The 9,614-nt window shown below is 39.1% G+C and overlaps 1 long non-coding RNA gene across 1 annotated transcript; it reads left to right on the forward strand.

Moving 5' to 3' along the window:
* Positions 1-6,884: 6,884 nt before the first annotated feature.
* On the forward strand, positions 6,885-7,131 carry LOC144456698 (uncharacterized). Its single transcript, XR_013485715.1, has 2 exons — positions 6,885-7,008; positions 7,079-7,131. It is a non-coding gene; the product is annotated as an uncharacterized LOC144456698 (long non-coding RNA).
* The last annotated feature ends 2,483 nt before the right edge of the window (positions 7,132-9,614 follow it).

Genomic DNA, 9,614 nt, shown 5'->3' on the forward strand with positions numbered 1-9,614 from the left:
GAATAGGAAGGGCTGTTTTACAAGGAGCTAGAGAGAGAGAGATGGAGGCTAAAAGTGATTGAGAAGTTGAATAGGTATTAGGGCAGAGTCATAAATAGGATTTTTTTTTTAATCTGGGGCAAAAACAGATGAGCACAACAGGGAAAATGGCAATGGTGGTAGCAGCAGTGGCGACACAGAGAGCAGTCTGACCAAGGAAGAGGGCAGTCCATTCCATGGTCCTCATTCCCAAGGAGTTTGGGAGGGAAGCTGCCCAAAGAGGAAGATTCCATGACAAAAGGCTCCTGGGAACGTGGACACATAGTAGTCCAGACACACAGAGTACAGCAGGCAAACATGGGGACAGCAGTTACCCCAGGGAGGCAGTGTACCATCATCCCAAAAGAAAGCCACCTCCTGGATGTCAGCATAACAACAATCCTTTGGGCTCACCTTCTGAAACTGATGGTCCCTCAGTTCAGGCAAGCACCAACAGTCCCAGAATTAAGCCCTGCTATGAAGGTACTTTTTGTCACTAGTCAACCCTTGCCTCACCGTTGCTACACTACACCATTTGACTCTTTGTCTAGCTTCAAGTATATAAACCAATGTTCAGTCCCACCGCCTCAGGTTGCCCCATTGGAAGTGAGTGGCGGAGGAGGAGGAGGCAGAGGGATATGTGTCTAGATCTCCGCCTGGCTTGGAAGCTCTTTCCTTCACTTTTAAATTAAACTTCAGATTGATTCCTGACTCTCCTGCTTCTAGCCTGCTCTGTTTGGCTCTGGCCATCCACAGGTTAGAGGCCAGTTCCTTTTGTAGGTTGACCCTGCTTACTGTTTCCTCAATGTTGGGGTAGCTGCAAAACCTGGCCTGGATTAGAACTCCCAGATTCGTGTGGCTTGGAAAAGCATAAACCAAAAGACCAAGGAGACCCCACTTCTCTGGGTCATCTAGCCTCAGAGTGGAAGAAGGCTCAGAAGGTCCACACAAGTGAATTTTCCAGATAACTGGAATTAATGCCTTTAAGTGCCAACACTTCTTTTATTTCAACTAGTTTGGATGGAAATTTTACTAAAATGTACTAAACATTTCCCTATAGTCTTAAGCAGTGTTTTGAACACAATTTAACCTGTTATTATGAGTTATGGCCACCATCATTTCTTGCCTGCTGTTGTAATGCCGTGATTTTTCAAGACTGAGACATTAGGGCTCTTTTCTCCTACTCAAAAAGCCTTTCTCCACTGGCTCCTTCTCACCTACCTTTTCTTCACCTCCTTAATGCATCCAGTTACCATTTCATCTCTTCCTCCCCTTAAATACTAAACTTCCTGAAAAACTAGTCTATAGCCAATGTTTCTACTTCCTTACTCCATTTTCTATCCTTAACCCCTTGTAATCACCGTTCTGCTCTCACCACTCTACAGAAACTGAGTTCTTAAATTAGATAATATTTATAAAGTGTTTAGCACAATGCCTGGCATATAGTAGGTACTTAATAAATGTTTGTTCCTTTTCCCTCATTCCCATTCTTAACCTGGGATCTATGACCTTGGTTCAGTTGAGGGTGTTTTTTTTTTTAGTTTTTATAATTGTCTTTGACCGAATGGACCCATTAAAAAACATATACTTCAGCACCACATGGTAAATTTTCAGAAATAAATTATCTGCTTTAGCACAGAGAAATTATAAATTATAAAAATATATATAATATACATAAATATAAAAATTATAAAAAAGAAATACTACTCATATTCTTTGTACAACAAAGATAGCACAACAAAAATAGCAATTATCTCTGGATGCATGCATTAACAAAATAAAAAGAGGGTTAACAAACTTAAAATACAATTTTCAAAACTAGAAAATCAAACAATTAAATTTAAAATAAGTACAAAATAATAAAATCAGAAATTAGAGGACAAAAGTAAAATGAAAAAGAAAAAACCCTAAAGAAATGATCATCAAAATGAAAAGCTAGTTTTCTGAAGAGTAACAAAATTATACTTTAACCTGAAAAAGCAAAAATCAAATTACCAAAAGAAAAAATGTGAAATAATAACAGAAATAAAAAATTATCCAGACTATGTTTAATTATAAACTAGCAAGATCAAGAATTTAAAGAAAAAGAAATAAGTACCCACAAAAATATAAAATATTTTTTCAAATTAACAGGTCATCACATATTTTTTTCAAATTAACAAGTTATTAAATAGACCTCTCAAAATACTCAACCTTAGGAAATGTAATTGAACGTGCCATAAAGAAGCTACCAAAAGCAGAAGAAAAAAATGGATCCAGACAAATTCTATCAAATATTTCAAGACAAAATAAAGCCTTTACTACACATTCCCAAATTGAGAAACAAAAAACTCTACAAAAGTCTTTTTTAGAAAGCAAATATGACCCCAATGCCCAAGTCAAGGAAGAACAAAACAAGGGAAAAAAGACCCCTAGACCAATATACTTTTTTTTGTACTGAAGCAAAAATTTAAATAAAATACTAACAAAAATACTAAAAATATCCCCCAAAATTCACCTGGCTGAATTGGATTTATGTCAGGGATGCAAAAATGATTCAACATAATTAATCATACTAAAAGCAAAACAGTCCAAAAAAACATCATTATATCAACTGATGCTTTTTCTGTCATTAACAAAACACACAACTCATTTATACTTGTAAGAAAAGCAAAGGCAAAAAAAAAGGATAATTTTTCAGTATGACAAAAGTACATATTAAAAGCCAAAAACTAGGGGCAGCTAGGTGGCACAGTGGATAGAGCACCAGCCCTGAAGTCAGGAGGACCTGACCTGAGTTCAAATGTGACCTCAGACCAAACACTTGACACTTACTACCTGTGTGACCCTGGGCAAGTCATTTAATCCCAATTGCCTAAAAAAAAAAAGCCAAAAACTAGTATTATTTGCAGTGAATAAACACTATAGAAGTTTCCCAAAAAAATACAGTTCAAAACAAGAATGCTTTCTCTCCCCAGTATTATATGACATTGTTCTAGAAATGCCATAGAGAGCAAAAACAAAAAATTAAAGATATAAAATTGGCAAAAATAAGAGGAAGGCAAAATTTGCACATCTGGATATATGATGATTTACTAAGAAAGTTCAAGAGAATCCATAAAAAAATCTCATATAAAATAACTACAAAATGAACAAAGTATGTGGGAGTTTATCAAGACATGCTGAAGACGTATGAAAATGTGATTATAAGACACTCTTTAAGAAATAAAGAACAAGGGGCAGCTAGGTGGCGCAGTGGATAGAGCACTGGCCCTGGATTCAGGAGGACCTGAGTTCAAATTTGACCTCAGACATATAACACTGTGTGACCCTGGACAAATTACTTAACCGCATTGCCTAGCCAAAAAATAAAATAAAATAAAGAATGAATTCAATAATTGAAGAAATATTCATTGTTCATGATCAAGCCATGCCAATATAAAAAAATGAGGATACTACCTAAATGAATTTGCAGATTTAATGCCTACAATAGTTGTGTGTCTGTGTGGTTTAATTACTAAACAAATTGAGGGTAGTTAGGTGGAGCAGTGGATATAGCCCTGGATTTGGAAATAGGAAGATATCATCATGAGTTCAAATATAGTCTCATATAGCTGTGTGACCCTGGGCAAGTCACTTAACCTTGTTTGCCTCAGTTTCCTCATCTATAAAATGAGCTGGAGAGGGAAATGGCAAACCACTCCAGTATCTTTATCAAGAAAACTTCAAATGGGGTCAAGGAGGTTTGGACACGACTGAAAATGATTGAACAACAAAAACAAATTGATAACAAAATTTATTTGGAGAAACAGGTTCAAAAATCTAAAAGGCAATAATTTTAAAAGCAGAAATAAAGGGAAAATAGCACTTTCAGACCTCAAAGCATAAAGTGTAAAGAAGCAATTGTCAGAATAATTTAGTGCTGGTTAAAAAATAGAAAGGTATGTTATTCAAGAAGATTTGGGTTTAAGTCATGCCTTTGCGTCTCTGTTAGAATTATGCATCTAAGATGAAAAAATTTTGCTAAGCTGCTACAGAAGATAAAGGATTAGTGGTCTTACTACCTTTCTGTCTCACTATAATCCTTGGAATATGGTATTGCCCATCTTCCTTCACCTTCTACCAGTGGTAGCTTGCTTTCTGTGGTGGGTGAGGAGAGGAGAGGGAAAAAGCATCCATATAGCACTTTACTATGTATCAAGCACTGTGCTAAGCACTTCACAAATATTATATGATTCTCACAACAACCCTATGAAGTAAGTGCTGATATTATGCCCTCTTATGTTTGAGAAAATTGAGGCAAACAGAGGTGGTGACTTGCCCAGGGTCACACAGCTAGGAAGTATATGAGGTTGGATTTGAATTCAGGTCATCTGACTCCAGGCCCAGTACTCTGTCCACTGCACTCATACTTGAATCCACCAAGAAGTTGACATATATAAGAACACAGAGTATGTGAAGGTAAAAGGTGTAAGGTAAGGATGGAAAGATAGATTGAAGCCCAGTTATGGAGCATCTTGAATGGCAAGCTAAAAAGAATTTAGTCATAGGCAGTGAGGAGCCACTGAAGGACTGGAGAAGTATACATGTCTGTAAACAATATAAACATCCAATAGATACATTAAATGATTGATTCTAGGTTTTTCTGAAGTTGTCTATAGCAGTTTAAGCTTCTCCGGAGTCTCTGCTTATAAAAACTCTCTTGTTAATCAGTCCATAAAAAGGTAATTAGAGGAGAGGTCAGAGAAATCAATCTGGTAAGGAAAGGATGGAAATAGCTGGTTTATAACTCTGCTGGACAGAGCAATCTGATAATGTTCACCTTCTGTCATCTTGTTCAAGGCCAGCTCAGCACCCCCAAACAGAGCTTGGAAATTTCCACGTTTTGGCTTTGGGGTTTCCACATTTCTGATCCTTACAAAGGCAACATACTTCCGGGTTCGATGGTTCAGTACCTATTGATGTCCCTCCCTTCCAAGCTTAGCAAATTGAAACTCTACACCTAAAGGAATAAAGAGCCCTTGCTGACCAACTCAGCTTTCATTAAGCCAAGGCTAAACAGAGAACCTTAGTGGAGAGGTAGAGTTGCAAGGGTGCCAACATGGTATCCATGCACACACCACACCATTCATTGCCTTCACAGGTAGAAAATAAATCAATGCTTTTGACTCTAAATATTTCTCCCTTTTTGCTGGCAAATGGAAGTTCAAAATGGAAGGCCAGCATTTCACCATGAGGCTATCAGTTTCTTTCCCTGAGTATGATCCACACACATTCCAGAAGATTAACACATAAAAAGAAACCCTGGGTTTCATTTCTTCTTTTCCCCATGTGCACAAGCTGAGGGAGCCTTGCAACAACAGCCAGGATCTTCCAATTTTGCATGTGGAGCTTGTTAAGTGTGGAGCCAAGAGAAAACCCAGCCTGATGGGAAGAAGGGAAGATGTGGGGGTGGAGGGGAGGGAGAAGCTGTGTTGCTCTTGACCGTGGCCGGTAGATTGCATTCAATTAACTTCTTCCATGCATAATCCATCATTGACAGGACCAATTTGTTAGTGTATGTTCTCTGACTGAATTAGGCCACAACCTGCTGCCCTACATACCACCAGATCCACAGAAACACCAACCAATATTCCATTTTTGGTTGGGCAACCCATGTAAAAATCCCATGACATTCATGAACTGCTTACTTCTCACCATAGCTATTGGTCAGACCTGTTTATAAGGAAAATAGTCAAAACACATTTCTATGAGGTCAGTAATCATTACGACAATGGAGTTTTCACAAAGTAAAAGGAAAAATGCAACAGTCCCAAGGACAACCACATTTCATACACACACACACACACACACACACACACACTCCTACACACATACTTTTACTTTTTCAAAAACTGATTTCTTTCCCATAAAGCCAATGCATCTCAGAGAAGAGCATAAGGAAAACTCTCATTCAAACCAAATCAGTTTCTTTCACCCCTTACATTCAAATCACTTAAACTTTTAAACAAACAAGCAAAGACAATTTTTTAAAACTTTATCCATTGTTATAAAATCAAGAATAGACACATTGAGTAAGTAAAAGGTTAACGCTTGAAACCAATCCCAGAAGTCAGACAAAGATTATCACGACCTCATCTTTTCATAAAATCTCTCTTCAAAAAACCTCAGAGTTGGAAAAGACTTTAGCAGCCATCTAGTACAAGCCACATCCCAAACAGAATGCCTGCAAATGATAGCAGCAATGAATAATTGGGCCTATCTTTGAAAATCTCTGGAGAGGGGAGCCCCTCTCCCTACCTTTCAAAGCAGTCCATTCCCCTTTGAGACAGCTCTAATTTGCCTAGAATTTTTCCCTGACACCAAGTCAAAATTTTCCTCTTTTCACCTCTCCCTCCTAGTTCTAGTCTCTGGAACCAAACAGAATTAATCTAACTTTTCTTTCAGATGACAACCCCTAAAAGATTTGAAGATCACTATCAAGTCTGCTTCGTCTTGCCTTTTCCAGATTAAACTACCCTAATTCTTTCAACTGAGCCTTCATCATCCTAGTCCCTTTCTTCTTCAGGATGTGTTTTTCAATCTCTTTAACAGAAAATAACCCATCTGATGTTTCATGAAGATGGCATGACAAACATCTTTATCCTCATTCTTTGTTCCCAGTGTTATACCGAGAAATGAGCGAGTTGACGACCCAAGCTAATTTTAAATTGTGGACTTTATTAGCGTGCGGCTGCCAGGGATATTCACATCCAAATCAAGCAGCCCCCATCAGGGGGTTGAGCTAGGGTTTATATAGGGAGTATACAGGACAGGGAGGGGGATGGATCTTTGAAGTCTGGCAAGAGGAAGAGGTTTTTTTTTGGGGGGAGGCTGGTCAAGGACACCCTTCTCCCTCTGTGTAGATATGATAATGCTCTGCAAACTTTCTCACAATGGAGGCTTCCAGAGATATGATCTGAGGGCTGTGGCCTGAGCAGCCAGATAAGGGTCTTGCTAAGGAATTTGGAGGTTTCCAGACACATGATCTGAGGGCTGGAGCCTGAGCAGCCAGATAAGGGTCTTGCTAAGGAATCTGGAGTTTTCCATGGCCTAAAGGGTTCTACTACCCAAATGGTAAAATAATGTTCTGCATTACACCAGTGCTTTTAACCTCTCAGCAACCCCAGACTTCTTTCCCTGGTCTTGTCCATTCCCACTGTTTCACATCTATTTCAGTAAGAATAGTGGGCTACAGGATAGGGGCGAGGTAAGGAAGACACATAATCAGGATCAATAAATAAGCATTTATTAATAATAGCTAATATTTAAGCAATACTTTAAGGTTTGCAAGGCAATTTACATATATTAACTCTTTATTTCCTCAAAAATCACCCCGTGAAATAGGGGATCATTATTATCTCCATTTTACAAATGAGGAAACTGAGGCTGAGAGAGAAGTTAAATGATTTGCCCAGGGCCACAGGGCTAATAAGTGACTTGGATAGAATTTGAACTCTGGTCTTCCTGACTTCAGGTCTAACAATCTACTCACTTTGCTGCATAGCTGCCTATGTGCCTAAGCACTGTGACAAGAAAGACATGTTTTAATGAAGAAGACAACATAATGAAGAAGGCCTTAGGTGAGTGACTTAACCTCTCAGGGTCTCAGTTTCCTTATCTGTAAAACAAAGGGCCTTTGGGTCCCTTCTAGCTCTAAATCTATGATCCTCTGATATATAAATCAGTATGTTGTTCAGTTGTGTCCAACTCTTTGTGACCCTATTTGGGGTTTTCTTGGCAAAGATACTAGAGTAATCAGCCATTTTTTCTCTAGCTCATTTTACATATAAAGAAACTGAGGCAAACAGGGTTAAGTGACTTGCCCATGGTCACACAGTTAGTAAGTGTCCAAGGTCTGATTTGAACTCAGAAAGATAAGTGTTCCTGACTCCAGGCCTGGTACTCTATCCACTGTGCCACTTAGCTGCCTATAAATCAATATAGACAAGACTATTAGAGTAGATGTAAGATAGCCTTAAAGGGGAAGACACTAGCAAGGACTGGGAAATAGGTAGAGGGATTTTCAGGGACTCCTGAAAGAGGTAAATTTTGACCTGAGTCTTAAAGGAAGCCAGAGATTCTAAGAGTTAGGAGAAGGAAAACATTTCTCAGGCATTGGGGACAAAGACACAGTAATGGGAAGGGTAAAAAACAACATAGTCCGGGATGGCTGAACCACAGAGTTTGTGGAATAGGATAATGTGTTAGAAGACTAGAAAGATAGGAAGGGGCCTGGTATAGTATTTATTCATCTGGGCAGCTAGGTGGTACCACAGTGTGCAAAGCACTGGGGCCCGGAGTCAGGAAGACTCATTTTCCTAAGTTTAAATCTAGCATCAGACACTTACTGGCTATGTCACCCTGGGCAAGTCACTTAACCCCATTTGCCTCAGTTTCCTCATCTGCAAAATGAGTTGGAGAAGGAAATGGCAAACCACTCCAGTAGCTTTGCAAAAGAAAACCCCAAATGGGGTCATGAAGAGTCAGACACAACTCAAATGACCCAACAACAACAGGTGCCAGGGTGATGATACAAGATTTAGAGAAGTCATATTCTCTGCTGTAATGGGTGTGTGTGTGTGTGTGTGTGTGTGTGTGTGTGTGTATGTGAGTGTATACTTAATCATTGTGGTCTTCACTATCTTCAAAAAGAATGAAATAAAAAGTGACTTTCCAAGTGCACTGGACTGCCCTTCTCTGAATCTCTGTAGTTCGTGGCATTTATTTAGCATCTAGTCACAGAAACATAACTAGACAATTTTGTACCTCAGTAACACAAACCACGCCCATGGCCACTTCAGAGGAGAGTGGGGCAAAATTGGGAATAACTACTCAAGTTTTTGGCTAGGGAAGGGATGAGAAGAAATCAGACCATCTGGTAGCTACCTATTTTAAATAATTCTTATTGCTAATGTAACTCAAGCCCTGAAGCTCATTTATATGGAATACCTTCTTCACTGGTGGAGATGAATGCCGAAGCCTATGTGAGGGGTGAAAGGTAAGAGATGAGGGAGGTAGGGAGAGGAACCTTAAAATCACATCCCCTAGACTAACTATAGTTAAGGAATATCAATAGAATTCTAGCCCAGTACCCCTCTCTGAAGAGCAGAAACGGCCCTCATTCACCATACTGATGATTTATATCCCCCCAAACTAAATTGTCAGCTGACTCTTTGAAACAGAAGCAGCTCCCCTTAACCCTCTCTTACATCTCACCACTGCCTGACATTCTATTCTGCGCAGAGTGGGCATTCAGTTAAATAAATATTTTTTGTTGTCTGCCAGAATGTCCTTCAGGAATAGTCTTGCTAGAAACTTTCTCAGAAAGGAATTTGTATTAATGCTTTCAATATGTGTGGGGTATTTTTCTTGTGAAGACCTTTATGGCACCTGTTTATAGCTCTGTTTTTGCCAAGTTCCAAAGAGTCATACTAAAGCTGAGTTGGATTATCTCCTCTGTGACGCCTAAGGAAATATCCAGAGCCAGGTCCCAGAGCTTTGGGGCAGGGGACAGGAGTTCTATCCTGGGCCTTCTGGGGGTTGGATGAATAAAGTCATTAGAATGTGCAAGTCGA

Source organism: Phascolarctos cinereus, unplaced genomic scaffold (genome assembly GCF_003287225.1).
Source record: "Phascolarctos cinereus isolate Bilbo 61053 unplaced genomic scaffold, phaCin_HiC Scaffold_4;HRSCAF=312, whole genome shotgun sequence".
Classification (NCBI taxonomy): Eukaryota; Metazoa; Chordata; class Mammalia; order Diprotodontia; family Phascolarctidae; genus Phascolarctos; species Phascolarctos cinereus.